The sequence below is a fragment of the Pagrus pagrus genome (genome assembly GCF_965226575.1).
Source record: "Pagrus pagrus genome assembly, chromosome: 23".
Taxonomy (NCBI): Eukaryota; Metazoa; Chordata; class Actinopteri; order Spariformes; family Sparidae; genus Pagrus; species Pagrus pagrus.
The window spans coordinates 4,450,873-4,468,116 of NC_140205.1; the positions used below are offsets into that span (position 1 = coordinate 4,450,873).

Genomic DNA, 17,244 nt, shown 5'->3' on the forward strand with positions numbered 1-17,244 from the left:
ACACTCTAATGCGAAGGTGCCTCAAACCTGCATTCTTTCTAATGGCCAGCAAGGGGCGACTCCACTGGTTGCAAAAAGGAGTCCCTTTGTATGTAAGCTTATGAGAAAATGACCCCACTTTTCTCTTGATTTATTACCTGAGTAAAAACTTTAGAGTAAAACAGATGATAAAGCAGGGAAAGCTTTAGGCGAGTGGGTGCCTTTTGACTGACGAGGTGCTACCACCTCGAGTTCTCTGTCAGATCCAATCGGGATATCCTCCCCGGCTCCACGCTCTCCAAATATAGTCACTTCTGGCTTAAAAAAACACTAGGATGGCGACAGCTGAAATGCCAAACCCAAGGTTTTAAAAGAGTTATCTGCAAATCAATGAGTCACCTTGGGTTTGTTTACTTTCCACCGCTGTAAGTAGAATCAAACATACTGTTAGTTATGTGATGATTCATGCATCAGGTGGTTGCTTGTCATCATCAGCTCCTGGTTATTTTAACCTGATAGGCATTTCTAAATATAATCCGGGCCAGTAATCCTCAACTCTTCTCTTAAGTACTTTTCCTTTCAGTGTAGGCCAACTTTTTTTAATCAGCCGATGATCACAGCTGACAAAAACACACAGTCATCTTGATAATTAGAAACAGATAGCTGAAATAGATAGACATGACACCGGCCATATCTCAAGTGAAAGGATGGATGAATTACACCACAAAGGTCTGGGGAATGAGTCATTAATAATTTAAATGCACGGCAGGTCTGCTCTGGCCCAACTGATAAAGAAACCAATTAGTAAGGTTAGTGTCCCTGTCATCTGATAGGCCTGCTGATAGTTTAATGTCCAAGACTATATTTTGTATTCCCCCTCACAAAAACAGCCCACTCTTCCAGCTGCCATCTTAGAAAACACTGACACACTCACAGAGGTTTTATCTCTGTCTTACGCTCCTGTCATTCCCCATCGACCTGAAGCATCCCGCGTTATGAGGACGGTAGTGAGTCAGCCACCTGTTAATCATTGTGACAAGTGTGCGAGCTGACAGGTTGGACACTCCGAGGCCGGGTGATTCAGCCTGCAGGGCAGCCAACAGCACCTGGCACAGAGGCTGCCTCCAGGGGACGAGAGCTATTGAAATTTGAATCTGATCCAGGCTGATTCAATCACTCCCTCCCGTGAGTGCGTGTGTGCATATTTAGAAAGATCATTGCATAACTCTGCGATTGATCCACAACATATCTTTCTGCTATGATCAATCCTAATAACCTAATACACTTCCAGTCCATTTCCTCTGGGTATTAGTTTATAATATCCATGCGTGTGCATGTGCGAAAGAGACACAGGAGGTAGAGAGTTAAATGTGACATTTAATTAAGTCCAGATTTGTACTTTGGGAATTGATTTTGTGCGGAGAGGGCACTGGCTGTGAGTTGACAGGAAACAACTTATGTAAATGCCATTAAGAGCAGATCTCTGATGGATATTGCAGCACTGCTTGATACTTGTGAGGCTGGAAACAGCTGGAAAACGGCATTTTAAGACAAGTCTCTCTCTGCCTGCTTCGATTCACTGCATTCACACACGTACACACACTCTCTGACATTGCAATTATTCATTCAAATGTCACCACATTTGACTTTTAATAAGTGCAGTATAGTTCAAAATCCAATTATCTGACAAAAAGAGAGATGTGGCACGGCACCTTCTCTGACCTGCGGTGTACTAATGTCCCAATTTGTGGTGAGACGATGATGTCAAATATGTGTGCGTCAAGGATCGAAGCGTTTGCGTGTGTATCCATAAAATTCACTCTGCTAATCACAACATGCTATTGTTCCTCTTCCTTCACCAGCCATGTTTGTGTTCTTTAAGGGCTTCCTGCAGCGCTTCCTGTCTCCATCTCAGCCGTGACATCAGCACTGACCCACGGTACACCAGAGACTTCCAGACAACTGACACCGGTCCGGAGAATGTAGGCGGGGACGAGCATCAGAACGTTCTGTTGCGTCTCTGGAATGTTAAGGTGAAGGAATCAGAACGTTCCCGTCGGATCCGAGAATGTTCAGAGGAGAAGCTGGAACGGTCCGTGGGGATCTGGAATGTTTAAGTCAGGCGTGGTTCAGGATGTGCTGGTGGGATGCTGCACACTCGGGTCAGAACTTTCCGGCGGGATTCTAGAATGTGTAAGGGGTATCGAGTTATTCTGTAGGGATTCTCCGATGCCAGGGTTCAGAGGTCAGAACTTTCTGATGGGATTCTGGAATGTACAAGGGGGATCGGATCAACTCTGTTGTGGTTTCTTGAATGTTTTATCGTGGGGGGTAAAAATGTTCTGGTGGGGTTCTTGTACAAATTATATGTTAAAGGGACCGCTCACAGTGACGAACCCAAAGAGAACTTTCACCTGAATTTGTGGTTCTTTCAGATCAGTGTTCACGGCCTGTAACTTCACTGTTCTGATGCTCTGATAAACCAGCTGTTCGCTTCCTCTCCAGCAACAAATGAAAGACGGTCATAGTCATAGGGGGCCTTTCCACCAACATGGAACCGGTTCCGTTCCGGTTTGTGCACCAATTTGCAGCATTTTGACCAAAAATAAATTGGTTCATAATCTGAAATGTTCGTTCCCAGATGCAAAAAAACCTAGCAGGTTTTTTCCTTGACCTGCAACCAAATCACCAGAATAAATGTTAGCTAAGTACATTTCTGCAAACCCCAGATAAGTTCAAGCTGAACCTTTCTTTATGTTGCAAATTTCCATTTGTTTAGGTTGAATTTTCTATTTCTCTCTTGTCAGTTAGCTTAAAATACCAAAATGTCTGACTTCCCATGAAAAACACTCGCTAATGATGTGTCAAAAAAAGATGGAAATATCCCCAGGTCCTCTTAGTAACATCCACTGATAAGACTCAAAATGGAATCTGCCTTTTGGTGGCCTTATTGTCTGTAATAACATTAATACCTAATAAGCATTTAATTTGAAAGTGACGTGCCACGTTTGCCACACATGTCAACCTTGGACTTATCTGTGGTTTGCAGAAACACTGACTGGTGGTTTACCGGTTCAAACACCAACCATCATTTGGTGGAAAGGGTGTAACTGGCTGGTTCTCTGAGCCTGAGTTGATGTCTACAAAATACCTGCAGTCTAAAACCCAAACATTTTCAATTTGCAAAGATAAATAACAGAGAAAAGCCGCTTATCCTCACAATTGAGAAGCTGTAACCAGAAAATGCTTTGCAATCGTCTTGATAGCCGACTGTATGACGAGGCAGAATTTATCACTGCAGCGTTCTTTATTGTTGATGTGCAGCGTTGTTATCTTTATGGTTGCTGAGTGCGTCTTGGGTCCACCATATCCGACATCAATGCTACTTACAGTACGCCACTTACTGGCAGTATAACCACAAGCAGCATTAACGTCACTTTCATGCCAGTGAAACTGACGTAAATACTAATATCAGTTCCCATGCATCACTGAGTGACTTCATCCAATACGTGTGGGAAATAAAGTCAGACACCGAGTGAGAAAGTGAGACAAGAAACTGAGACTTAGAGCTAATTGACAAACAGCTGTTCTAATCCGGGCTGGTTATTGCTGTGTCTCTGAGTCAGACAGGAAGGGAAACTCTCCAGAGCAGACTGTGTGTTCTGTCTGTGAGAGGACACGTCTTAGCTTTCTCATTTCCTTCTTCCTTGTAAGACAGCGGTGCTACTCAGACAGAGCTGGACACACAGACAGACAGATAGAGGCACACAGTCACAATTTATGGGTGTAATACAGACTGTGACATTAAGTGATGGCGCGGAGATGAGATTAAACCCGGGAGAGGTCATGTTTAATTAATCCTGCACTCGTTTCTATTCATCACAAAGACAGAGGATGTATGTGCTATAGAGTGCCATGACAAGTAAATAATAACATATCGTATTTACTCCAGGAAGAATGACTTATGTGGAGAGAATTACATTAAGATCATCAATATTTCACAGTTATGACTACTGCCTAATGTCTCGCTCATATCGCAGTCACAGAGACGCTCTAATGTGTTTATAATTGAGCGCTCTGTGATTGCTATTGTCAGTTGGGAATACAGTAAGCCTCCATCCAGATGAGCACAGAGGCAAAAAAAAGCTGCGACCCACTGCTGCGCGCATCCGCTGATATAACTCGTCTTTTATCCCTCGTGTCACGCAGAGCGAAGACAGAATTAACATCAGCTCAGTCAGAATCAATTGAACAGGGAGACGTTTGCACATATAATTGAAGTTGCGGTGTAGTTTTGGGTTACGTAACCCCCAGAGAAGCCTTATCCCAAAAAAAGATACATCCCTTTTTTCATTTCATGCCCCTTTTCATCGCCGTGTGATGCATGTAACCTCAAATCACTCTCTCTTCTTATTAAATCTGTCAACCTCCTGCTCACTCTCTTTATTATGTCAATGCTTTAGTGCCAGCAATTACATTTTCTCTCTTGATTTGTCTCCTTCTCAAATGATAATTTCCCCTGTCTCTTTCACCTCATGGCTTTTATCTCTCCGACAATCTTCCCTTCCTTTCCCCCCTCTCTTATTGCTGCACCTTTACAACGCAGCTTTTCATATTCAGCGGGACCTTAAAACGACTGCCGCCTCGCTTCAATCAAAAAGAGCGTGTCACTCAGTTTCACCCTGACAAAGTACAGCTACTTTCGACCACATAAATGTTCTTTCCACCTTGTGCTATTGATGCCCCCATTAGGCTCGGCAGAGGACGAGTAATGATCCCTACTCGCACACAAACACAAACATGTTGTGACAGAGCAGGGTTTAGAGGGGAGTGAGGGAGGCCGCTGCAGTTGTGGCTACCGTTTGGCAACAGGGACGGTGTCTAATCAGTCCGAGCATCCACATATATCACCAGGCGGAATTAATCAGCGGGGATGACATGGTATTATCAAACAATGCTCCAGTGGCAGGGTCAGCCACGGTACCAAGTCAGAATGAAATGTAGAGCCAAGGACACAGAGTCGGAGACCGAGACCGAGTTGTACCAGCCATGCATAAATCCAAAACAGTGCATCCACGTACTCCTCAGATCGTCCAATATCCCGGTTTCGGAGATCTTTATGAGCTTTCAAGTCGTAAAGTGGAAACAACATGGACGCTACAAAGATGTGTTGTATTATAAAGTGATTTGTTGCGGACTTGTTGTTGCACCACTACAATCCCCTAAAACTACTAAGCTATAACTTTACCTGACCTGTAATCAGGGCAAAAGCTGACAACAGGTTTTCTAACAAATCTAGATCTAGTCACTCTACATGGACAGCAATGGTTAATGCTGTCCGCATTAACCATTGCTGTCCATGTAGGGAATATCTGCGTATGCTAACCTCATGCTAACATCATTGGGTCATTTAGCTAGTATAATTGGCTCATCACCTTTTAGCACTTTATTAACATCCGGTGCACATGCCACTGTATCACTAATTCAGTTTGCTAGGTAGCAGTTACACCATAACAGTTTCTATCATCTAAAATCTATGCAATACTTATTAAATGTACATGTCCACATAGTAAAGAGCTTTTGTGATCTAAGTTTGAACCTAAGAGCTGGCGAAACGTTCTCCAGACCCTTTTTTTAAATCACTTTCCACCTTGCGGTTTTTGCCTTATCTCCTGTCTTTGCTATCTCTACCTATAAAGCAATTCTTTCTTTCAAACGACTTAAAGGAAAAAGCTTCACTCCTCATCTGTTGCTCCCTCCTCCTCGCGCTCCTCAAGGTCTTTTCAGCCTCAATAATAGACTTTCTTCAGGGAGGGCTAAGGTTCCCTGCTCTCCAGCCGTTTCTTTTGTCCCCGCCTAGTCGGGGAACTAAATCAATGGTGTGCTTGAATAGACATGCTGGGGATGGAAAAGGGTTGACCGTTCTTCAGGGACAGCTGGCGGTAAATTTAAGCTGACTTGAGTTGAAGCTCTGCAGCAGATAGATGCAAACCTGTCAAGGTTAATCACACGGTCACATTTTCACAAACCCGGACGCAGTTTTGCTGCATACAGTAGCTGCACAAATGGCGCTGATGATGCCAGTAATGATAAAAATACAGTGGAGCATTTATTTGACAATAAAACAGGTGGTCCTCTGAAAAGACAGAACAGAGACGGGGGTTTTTGTTGCCCAGAGATGAAAGGACCGGGTTATAAATCCCACATGCTTTCGCGTCTCTTAGAAACTACTGCAAAACTGTATTCACAATAAAGTAAAATCATCTGATTATGCCAGTAAACACTCAAACTATTGCAGATAGGATCTCTGAAGTAGTTTTCTCTGTTTTGTTTGTGTGGAGTTTACATTGAACAATTAAAATCGTACACATAGTGGACATTTTACAGGCTGATAGCAGCGTTTTAGTCTTAATATTCATTTATCTGTCTACCTTCAGGTCAACAAAAATACATTAATAATGTTTAATTTAACAGTGTATATTCCTTTGACTGTGAGATGTCTTCTTCTCTTTCAATTGTGGACTTAATCTCTTACTTTCATTTCATTTATTGAACTAATATTTTATTTCCTGAAGTGATATGAAGGTGTTCTTGCCACCGTGTCACCGCCAGCCCTTTCTTAAAAAAAACAATACTGCTTGTTGCATCAGTGTTAAATGAAATCCCTTGCCTGAGGGCTCAGACGCACCAAACTGACATCAAAGAACTTGCAGCAGCGAAGGCTGGATGTTGCGTCACCTCACATCAACTTGTGTCTCGGCCAAAATGCTGCACTTGAACACACCGCAAAGACCACAGCTGACAGCCAACTGCACGAGAGGACACACGCTCCATACAACCAGGAAGTCGTAGTCTGTACCGGTAATTCAAAAAGGGAAACTGGAAAACTGACTGTGTTATGATAAAGCAGCGTGGTTTGACACCACTCTCGCTGATATAGCCATTTCTAATCAAGAATATATCTAATAAAAAGTGTCAGTGCATTGCATTGGCATCCATAATGTATTGAAGACTAACACCCGGCTCGATAAATTATTCAGAATTTCTCCACCTAGATTTTACTCCTGACAGTGCTGGGACAACTTTAAAACATTTAGATGTTCAAGATGGGAAATAAAATGGACAGAAAATACAACTGAACTGTCAACTGAATGAATAAAACAAAAATGACGTCTGGGAGGCTCCCGACTTCAGTATTTCTAAAATCTTGGCCACGTGCCTTGTTGTGGATCACCACCCCGGGTCTCAGCATTTCAGGGGTTATTGAGTCTACAAGTGCTGCACAGTGATGTGACTCATTGGTGACACTCGTTACTTTATCAAACTTTGCTGCCTGGAAGCAAAATTATTTTTCTGCCACATGTCTACGTGCTATGTCATCAGAAAGCTGCGCACACCCGCAGGCAGCTTCTGTCTGTTTCCTCGTCACTTTGTTCTTGATGCACGAGAAGCCTTTCATTACGTTTCCTCTCACATTTGCATTTGCTTGACACCTTTACGCTCGTGATCATCATACCAATCAGAAATCTGTTGTCTCCCTGCTGACTGCATGACGCTGTAGTATAGCAGCAATTACTAAAAATGACATGCAGTTGAAACAGCAATGCTGCAAATTAGGGTAAGCATATTCTATTACATGCAGGCATAGAAAGACAAAAACATGTCTCTAAAAAAGGTGCCTGCACACTGAGTTGATGATGCCAACTTTGTTTTGTCCCTTTATCAGGATCTGTACCAAAAGTTAACTGGGTTTATTCTGGGCCGAGACCCATCCTCCATCCAAGTTTAGTGGAAATCTGTTCAGTAGTTTTTGTGTAATCCTGCTGACAAACCAACAAACATACAAGAGGAAACTTTACCTCCTTGGCAGAGTCTGTACAGTAACATCTTCCAATCCTCAACATTACTATAATCATGTGCAAATATTTTTATATTCATATATTTAACATGTTTAAAGTGGCAACAGAAACTTTCCCCCCTAATGTTTGCAAATAGTATTATTCATGCTGCCACTGTTGCAAAGATAACTGGTTAGTTTCCATTTTCCCCAGAGTCGCAAATAACAACAACACAGGACAAAACATCAGTTTATTCAGTCATTTAGTCTATTATAGAAAGTTAACTATGTATTGTACGGAGCTGCAACAATTAATCAATAAATGATTAATTGTTTCAGCAGTTTATAGCAAAAAAGTCACATATTTATCGTTCCAGCTTGAAAAATAGGAGGATTTACTGCCTCTCTCTGTTTTGTTATCATTGTAAGCTGAATGACTTTGGGTTTTGGACATTTTGTTGGACAAAATAAGACATTTGAAGATATCAGCCAGGCTTTTGACATTTAACAGACAACTAGTTGACTAATTAATTGAGAAAATAATCAGAAGATTAATCGATAATGGAAATAAACATTAATTGCAGCCCTACAACTGTTTTTATCTGTTTTTGCAAATGCATTTTATCTTCTCATCACATGTGGGGTTTACTTGTGAGACTGGATTGTTTGAAAGCATCATTGCTGACGATCGTTGGTTTCATGTGATGCCTGTTGCATATTTTAACCGAGCTTTTGTCTGCCGCCTCTGTACTTTGCGAGCTGATCAGACTATGAGAATGTGTGAAAGCTTTCATAAAGGACAGTGTGGCCTCTCTGAGCGAACGCGGGCACCAGAGGCCGTTTGAAATAAATATCTAAGGGGTCACACTTTCAAAGCGTGTGGAGGAGGAGGAGGGACGGAGGACACCAGCCACGCTTTCATGTGCCGTCTCGCTACATGCCTACATCACCGCACGCCCCGCGCCACCAGCTTGTGACATTTCAGCCCCTTTTGTCTTCGACTGAGTGGTTCGAGGTCTCTTTGGAGAATTAATTTTTTTCCAGAGTAAATGACAGCTGCTGTGAAATGTAGGCGTAGCGAGAGAGACAGTTAAAGGTGCTGAGAGATATAGAGGTGTGACATTAAAGAGGGAGGTCAAAGAGATAAAAGGCGACAGGTCGACAGACTGACATATGACGACATCATCACCATGAATCTGTCAAGATGTCACATAACTCAACGGACAAATCTCTAATATTCATACGCTGTTTGGAGCAACAAAATTCAACAGAACCAAAAACCACAGCCTCCAAAATGATTTTCAAGTTGTTTCAACACCTCTAACAGAGTTTGAAACAAAACTGAACATTAAAATCTTCATGAAAGTGCGATTTACGTTTGTACCAGAGCGAGGAAAATCTAATAAACTGGCAACTGCAGCGTGCGTGAAGACAATACAGCGTGAAATTAAGAACAAAGGGAGATGATAACGTTTCTCTTTTCTGCTGACTTGACTCAGAAAACAGATGACGACAGAGAAAAGAATAAACCTCTGTTTACAGTACAAAGCCTGTTTTCCCCCTGTAGACGAAGTAGCTGGAGGCTACTGACACAGACAAGGTTATATGTTAATGAAGATGAGCACACACACAAAATCCACCCCCCCCCCACACACACACACACTGTTCTGTTTAACTGTTATTTAACCAGACAAGTCCAAATATGAATAAATCCTCTCATATCTGGTGTCATGTCATTCACACGAGGTAAGAAAAACGTGCTAACTTGATTTAATTTTAAGGATAAGGATATCACGGAGCAGTGAGGAGTTAAAGCAGCTAAAATATAACGAGACGGATGTCGTCCGACCCGAGCTGCCAACCCAGACCATCAGTATTTGATGATCTGGGAATGAAACTCAACATTCAACGATCTTCATCCAGGAAGTTTCATTTTTTTTTGTTTTAAAACCAGCTGAACACAAAACACGAACACTTTAATGCATCAGGAAGGGGCTGTTCCGCCTGACGGGTAATTTCATTTTTGATGAGTACATTTTGCTGCTACTTTATCTCAAGTAAAATGTTGAACGCAGAAGTACAACTTGTACTTTGAAGTGTTTTTCAAGGATCTCAATATTAATACGATGCTAAGTTTCAGATGTTGAGAATGAGGACGTTACTTTTGGAAAACGACAACAGTTTCCTCCACTTGTCTCTTCAAAGGATTGTGTAAACGTTAAGACTTAGTTTTAGGGTTTGAATTCGCTGGATATTTTTAAGGAGCCCTGCGGAAATCTCCAGACGTTTTTGTGGCGACCCAATCCGGCTATTTTTCGCAGGAAGTTGGACCATCTCCATCTGTGAGCGTGGCGACTAAAAACAGGATACTAAACTAATAATAACACATAAGACACACACGCTGTGGCTGGGTTATAGGTTAGGGTCAGAGGGAAACAATGACAGTCCCCACAAGAACAGAGAAGCAGTCATGTGAGCGTTATTATACGTGTGAGTTGGTGTGATACAGCTGAAGCCAAACGGTCATCAGTGTGGAAAGACAATCAGTGGCTGCTAGCATCATGTTCCGTTGCCATGGCGATAAATTGAGTGGCGCAAACATGATGAGAAAAGGATGATGCATGACGCTAAATGACGACAGCTTACAGTTTGTTTGTGTGTGTGCAGAATTAGAGGCTGGGGTCTGCGGATGTAGCCTGCAACAGAGTATTTTTTTTAATTGGTCGTCAGTGAAGGTCATCATCATCAGGGGGATAATTGTATACACGCTGAGACAAAACACGTAGGCCCGGGTCTAATCAGTGTGACCATCTCGGAGGGAGGCCTGAGGTTGATGAGGTCGTCGTTCAGGTTGTGTAGGTCTGCGCTTTGTGTCCTCGGGATGTTGGTGACGGAGATGCAGCGGTTAATACTAACACTTCACGAGCATTTAAAGTCTTTTATGCATCAAATATTATCTGGTTCCTGGATCTAAAATATGACTTTGCCTCTGTTCTTTCTCTTTTTCTCAAAATATTTTGGCTTTTGACTGTTCATTGGACAAAAAAGCAATTTAAGGACGTCACATTAGACTCTTGGAAAATTGTGTTTGGTGTTATCTGGACTGTGGACTATTTTCATCCGGCTTTCATTGTTTTATTGTGTCACTAAACTAGGTCATCTTAAAGTGGCTGCGATCAATATTTTTCTTGTTGTGAATATATCAAACGACAACGTGAAATGAGATTATTATCACCTGAATCTGCAGCTTCACTCGGCTCTATGGAGCTCGATAGTGAGATTAAGCTCATTGTTTCGCAGTCAACTTTACTCTTTTGGTTCCCTCGCTGCTCTCAGGCGTCATTGTGAGACACAGCAGGCAGCAGATTTCAGAGAAAAGGCTCTAACAATCCACTGTACACTCGCTGCTCAACAGCAGACAGAAATGGTCGGCCACTAGCTAGTGCACACAAAGAAGCATTTAGCAGCTAAAGAGCCAGATATTTCACTCAGGAGTTGGTGGAGGCCAAAAACAGAGCGGAAAGACAGACATAAATTCATCAGACGCCAGGTTTAACAACATTTGTACATACACTACACATAGCACAACATACCATAGTGCAGCCATGGGTTCGGTGCCTGTATGTCTTCGGGAACAAAATACTTTTTTGGCCTCTAGGACCCCAACTTGATGTCCAGATGGGAACAACTCAAACTCTGAGTGCAGGGGGCGTGAGATATCTGCACTTATCTGTTTTGCCTTTCTATGTACAGCCCTGTCAAATATATTGCAAAGTTATTTTTGTGACATGTCAATCACCTTCCCTTCAATACTGGCAGAGAGCTTTTATTTTGCTCTTTGCACTCAAGTTGCCGTACCGAGCTGTTATGTTAAATGACAAACTACTTTCAACCGAGCTCTTGTACGCCGTTTCAAATATATGTTATCTAACAGCTGCACGGAAAAACATGCTGAGAGGAAGACGCACAAACTTGAACACTCTCCGACATTTATCGCTCCCTTGCTTCACTTTGAGGCATCACAATTACTAAAACTGTACTCAACATATTGCAGCCACTGGCCGTTCAACACAGCGAGTCGTTTCTGGTGCAACCAACCTTTTTAAAATTCAGATAAACTGAAAAAATAATGTCAGCTATGAGCAACAGCAAATGAGAGTGTGGGTTGACTTTTTCCGCTCAAAGCACGGCTGACAAACTGAATACACTTTTAAATGTCTGGTGGCAAAAATGGAAAGTAATTACTTTAGCTGGAAAAGGTGAGTGATAATGAGACTGCACTTTAGCAGTGGAGACAAATAATGAATCAGAACCAAACATGAAATATCTTCTTTTTTTCAACTAAATAATTGAGATGCTTATTTTGTTACGCCGGGGATGAATATTCCCATTAAAGCATCTTTCCAATAATTAAGATGACGTATGTTTTAGTTTAGAAACACGGGTGCAGACCATTATTCGCTGAGGGAGAATTAATTTTTATTAGAGCCAAAAAGCAGCAGCGTAGCATTTAATCACTGACGTGGGAATAAAAAAGTTGCAGGAAGTCTTTGGTGATTTTGACCTCTTCTTTAGTTTTTTTACTTCATGCTAGAAATCCAAAAGGGGAAGCAGCTTCACAGGAAACACACACTTGTAGAAAGCACTGGGGAAGTATAATGTGCACCAGTGATTTGACACTATCTCTCAACAAAACCTTTATTTAAATTTTGGTTTCAGGGGCGGAGGTGGGGGGTTTTTACAGTCAAACTATTTAGGGACAATGGTGCTTGAGCTAAATGCTATCATCAGCATGCTAACATGCTCACAACTGAGCAATGTTTAGCAGGTATCATGTTCACCATGTTGTGCATATAGAGTGCAGCTCAGTCCACATTTATCTGATATCTTTACTTTTACTCCTGTATGACTTTCGGGAACACTGGTATCAAATTTCATAGCAACTAATCTAATAGTTACTGAGACATTTCACTTAAAAACAACTAATATCAACCTCACAAACCTCGAGCCTCACAGCTAGCATACATAAAAATCCAATCTGGTTTACCTGCCACAAAAGGTCTAATACACAGAGATGTCAAAGGAAAAGCTGCAGTGCACACGGCGTGGGAAGAAATCAGGCTGTTGACAACTTAATGTCATCTCACTTTATATATCATCAGGTCCATTAACCTGCTTCAGTTCTAATCTAAAAAACCTGGAAAATGTCCTCACAGGGTCATCATCATTTTCTTCCTGAGAACATTTAGGTGCACGTAAGGATAAAAGCACAACAACACACTCAATGAGCTGATGTTGACACGTTACACCGTGATGTCCTCGTGAGATCTGTTATGGCATCAACACTCGCAGCTTAATGAGAGAGAACGGGGGGGAAATAAAAGCAGAGCTGACACCGAGGTCTTAAAAGCTGTGTGTCTGAGACACAGCGATGGTTACCATGGTAAACTGATGGAAGTGACCACAGCAGGAGGGCATCTGCATGTCTGAAGCTCTGAACGCAGGATTAACAAAATATCAGGGGTGCAGAAGCTGTGAAAACAGTGATCAAGGCTGACGAGAACTTTTCTGCAGAGGACGGTGAAAACACACAACACAACGACGTCCTGCTGCTCCTTCCTTCAACTGTTTCCTTGTTTGTGGCTTGACAGGAAAAGCCCCATTATACTGGAAGGCTTACATAACATTAATTTTTATAGCGTTTTGTTGTGCATGTACTTGCAGACTGAGGCACATAATGAATGCACGCACGAAAAGACACAGTGTCAGCACAATAAGGGCAGCCCAGAGCACAGGCAACCAGCAAGGGGTAAGTCTCAGGGACGGCTCTGTTTTAGCTACAGAGCGCAACAACCGGAGATTGTGACGGACAGATTAAGACAGGAGGAACATAAACATGACCTCCTGCTCGAGCACCGGGAGCCAGAACGGAGAAACTTCTCTGAGGGCGAGCCAGACAGAGAAAGAGAAAATGAAAAGTGAGCTCTGCAGTTTTAAGAGGTGTGCATGATCTATGGCGGGCTATACACATTCCTGAGATATTACTCAAGTAGCAAAGGCCAATCACATGCTTCAAACAGACACTAATAGAGAAAGAGACGTGGTGAAACTTGTCTGACTCAACTTTCAACTGTTGTCAACCAACTTCCTTGATTATATCCAATCGCAAGACACAAAAGAGCTCATTTATTAGGAGTTGCGATGAGGACGGTCAAGAAAACCAGAGCTTCCCCGACAAAGCTATCAAAACAATAACTTCTTCTATACAGTTCCTCATGCGCCTTGGGTAAACGTCAAGCCCAAGAGGGCAATAATACACTGCTGATTGCATGTGACTCTCGCCTGACTCCATTCAACCTTCCACAGTTTTTCACTCATGCAGCAGAGATTTAAACAAAAAAGCAATAGATTCCCTGATCGATCGCATCAAACACACAAAAACCTCAACGAACAGAAAATTTACAGTCGTAACAAATGCAAAACGCTACCTCTGTCACATAGATGAGCGGAGTAGCACTGTAGTTCTTCCTCATGCCTCCTCTTCCTCACAGCCTGAGGTCAAAGTGCATGCTACAGGAGCTCCACGAGAAACCCCCTGCACATCAGACAGCCCTGTCTGCCTCTTTGAAGTTTGAAGGACTACCCTCTGAGGGAGGAGGAGGAGGAGGAGTGTGTCTGCCTGCCTGCCTGTCACTTATTGTGAAATCTTTTGCTTCCTGTGTGAGCAGCAAACCGGCGGCTCCCTGTGCATCTCCTCACACTCAGATCCCAACCTGCACTACGCTTCCTCGTCCTGAGGTGCGTTCCCAAGCTGCACTGCTTCTGCCCGGCCGGGGGAAAGACCACCTTAAAAGGCATGAAGCAGCACGAGTAGGAATTTTTATCAGCCATATCAGGCACCCTCCACTGGGCCGGAGCGCACACTTCGCCACGGTAACAACAACCTCTGGCTGCCAATCGGGAGGGAGCAGACAGGATGGATGGAGAGCCGGTGACGGCCACCGAGAGAGGGGGGGAGGAAGGGGAGAGATTTAAGGGGATGAGTGAATGTGGGAACGTTGAGTTTGTGCAGGAATCTCCTGGCAGACTCGCTCCCTGAGGGGTGAACGCACTCTGCAGGACGGAGACAGCAGTTCTAATCTGCAGAGCCAGATAACAGCCAGTGTGTGTGTGTGTGTGTGTGTGTGTGTGTGTGTGTGTGTGTGTGTGTGTGTGTGGACTGCATGCACCCACTCCCACTCATGCTCGAAGGCAGTCTTAACGAGTGGGAAGGGAAGTGACTGCACATAAGTTAACTTTAAGTAGATTTGAGGGACTTGGGCTTTACTTGAGTCACAGAAGGGCCATAAAAAAGACAGAGTAAAGAAAATAATCACAGAAATATAAAGAGGAACTAATCAATTAATCAACTAATCGTTTTGATTGACAGAGAGTTAATAGAGTTAACAGAGAGTTCCCCCTCAACCAGCTACAGCCCGCTTTTAGATGAATGCATGAGTCATAATAATCTATTTTTCTGCATTGAGTACTTTTACTTTTAATCCTTTAAACGTCCAAAAAGGTGTAAGAAAGTTGTTTTTGCGTCTCATCCCCGACTCATCAAATACTGACGACCTTTAAGTACAGGACTTTACTTTTACAGTTTGGTATAACTTTTACGTAACTGCCACTCGGGGTCTGTCAATCATGGGAGCTGCTGGCTTCATTTTTTAAACAACCACGACTGCTGAGGAAAAACCATCTACACGACTCAGGTAGAAATGTTCACCGACGAGGTCATTTAAAGTTTTATCTCAACTTTCTTCATCACTCTCTTCAGTTACAGCGACAGGCGACCAAATGTTAGAGTGGATCATCGAGTGCTGAGTATTCAAGGCTATTTGACTTCCTTCAGGTAAATGTCACCTGCCTGGTCTTAATCAGGAATCAGTTACAGGACTTGTTAGCTCTGGCTGGCCTTTAGTGTCCATGAGGTTAGATTCACAAATTTATCTTGGGACAAAATACTTAATTTCAAGGTTCAGATGGATGGATTAGATGGCTTTTATTAATTATTAATGATTACATGCATGATCCAGGCACAGACAAAGTGATGAAGGCAATGAAAATGGACTGAATTTAAAGTAACTCCGTCATTATTTGTTGGAAGTGTCAACAAACATCAGTCAGTCCAAGCAGAGGGATCTCTCTTCATCTTTATCGCCACATTAAAGACTTTTTTGGGGAGATTTCTTTATCTGGATCGAGAGTCTAAAGGAAAGAGTTTAGGCAGGTTGTTCACACCTTTCAGGCAAACTGTGACTTGTGACGCTGGGTTATATAAATAAAACTGACAGAACTAAAAAGACCTGTGAGGCTGAAGGTGGAGCGATGCTTTGACTTGATGATGGCGCGAGATAAGTCGCCAAAGTCATTAAGAACTTTTCTTTTAAATAAAGGAACAATTAGCAGCTTCAAATAAAGATGTGGCTTTAAATGTGTTTGTGTTCTCACAGGAGACGTTTTGACATTTCACAAGCTGTGGGTGTAAATGATAAAACTAATGATGTGTGAATGTCATTTAACGGCTTCAGTTTCAGGGTGATCTTGTGCATCACCGTCACGACTCACTGGGACTCGTGGATAGAACAGAACCATTTACACCTGCGCTATAAAAAAGTCCTGTAACATCTGGCAGATAAGATCCAGCATGTCAGGCTGAGGCTTTACTCCTTTTTTAGTGGTTTAAACATCAAGACATTTCTTTGTTTCAATCTGCTGTTTTCGTTCTGTAAAGCACTTTGTCACCAGGAAAGTCTTATATTAATACAGTTTATTATTATGGTCACATGTCCATATTAATTACTTCCCACTTCACACTTGGCATTTAGGAGATTTAGGAGGCTACATGTGCATGTTGCAGCTCTGGTAATTACTACTGATGGTAACACCTGTGCTGTTTCTGCAAACAAGTCAAAGACGACCTTTTTCGCAGCAGTCATTCTGACGTGAAACAGAAGGTAAACATTAAACACTGGTGTTGCTAACGACGTTAACGAAGGTTGCGTTCAGTTAATTAATCTGATTGCTAACACCTGTGTTTCCTGGCTGCTGTGAGAAAAGGTCCATATCTCCTAAATGCCAAGTGTGAAGTAATTAATATGGTGAATTAACATTTGCTGTATTTAAGCTTTTAGTTTAGCAGCGACAGTGAAGACCTTGGCTTCAAAAAATGTGCCAAATGTGTCTTGAGCATCTGAACTGTGTGCAGCCATGTTGGTTGTTTATTTGCAGTTTAAAGTCCTCGTCTACTTCTGTTGTTCAGGAGAACGCTGCAAAGATGTTTTGCTGACTTTTCACCTGACTTTCCATTTGCATTTTTGGGGGAAAAAGAGGAAAAACTAACACTGTTAGGCAGAAAAAAGAATAGTCTGCGATCTACAGTAAAA

The 17,244-nt window shown here is 42.5% G+C and overlaps 1 protein-coding gene across 2 annotated transcripts in view; it reads right to left on the reverse strand.

Annotated features, from left to right (window-relative positions):
- tmcc3 (transmembrane and coiled-coil domain family 3) overlaps positions 1–17,244 on the reverse strand; it is a 49,180-nt gene that overhangs the window by 29,496 nt on the left and 2,440 nt on the right. The gene's annotated exons all lie outside the window — the stretch shown is intronic.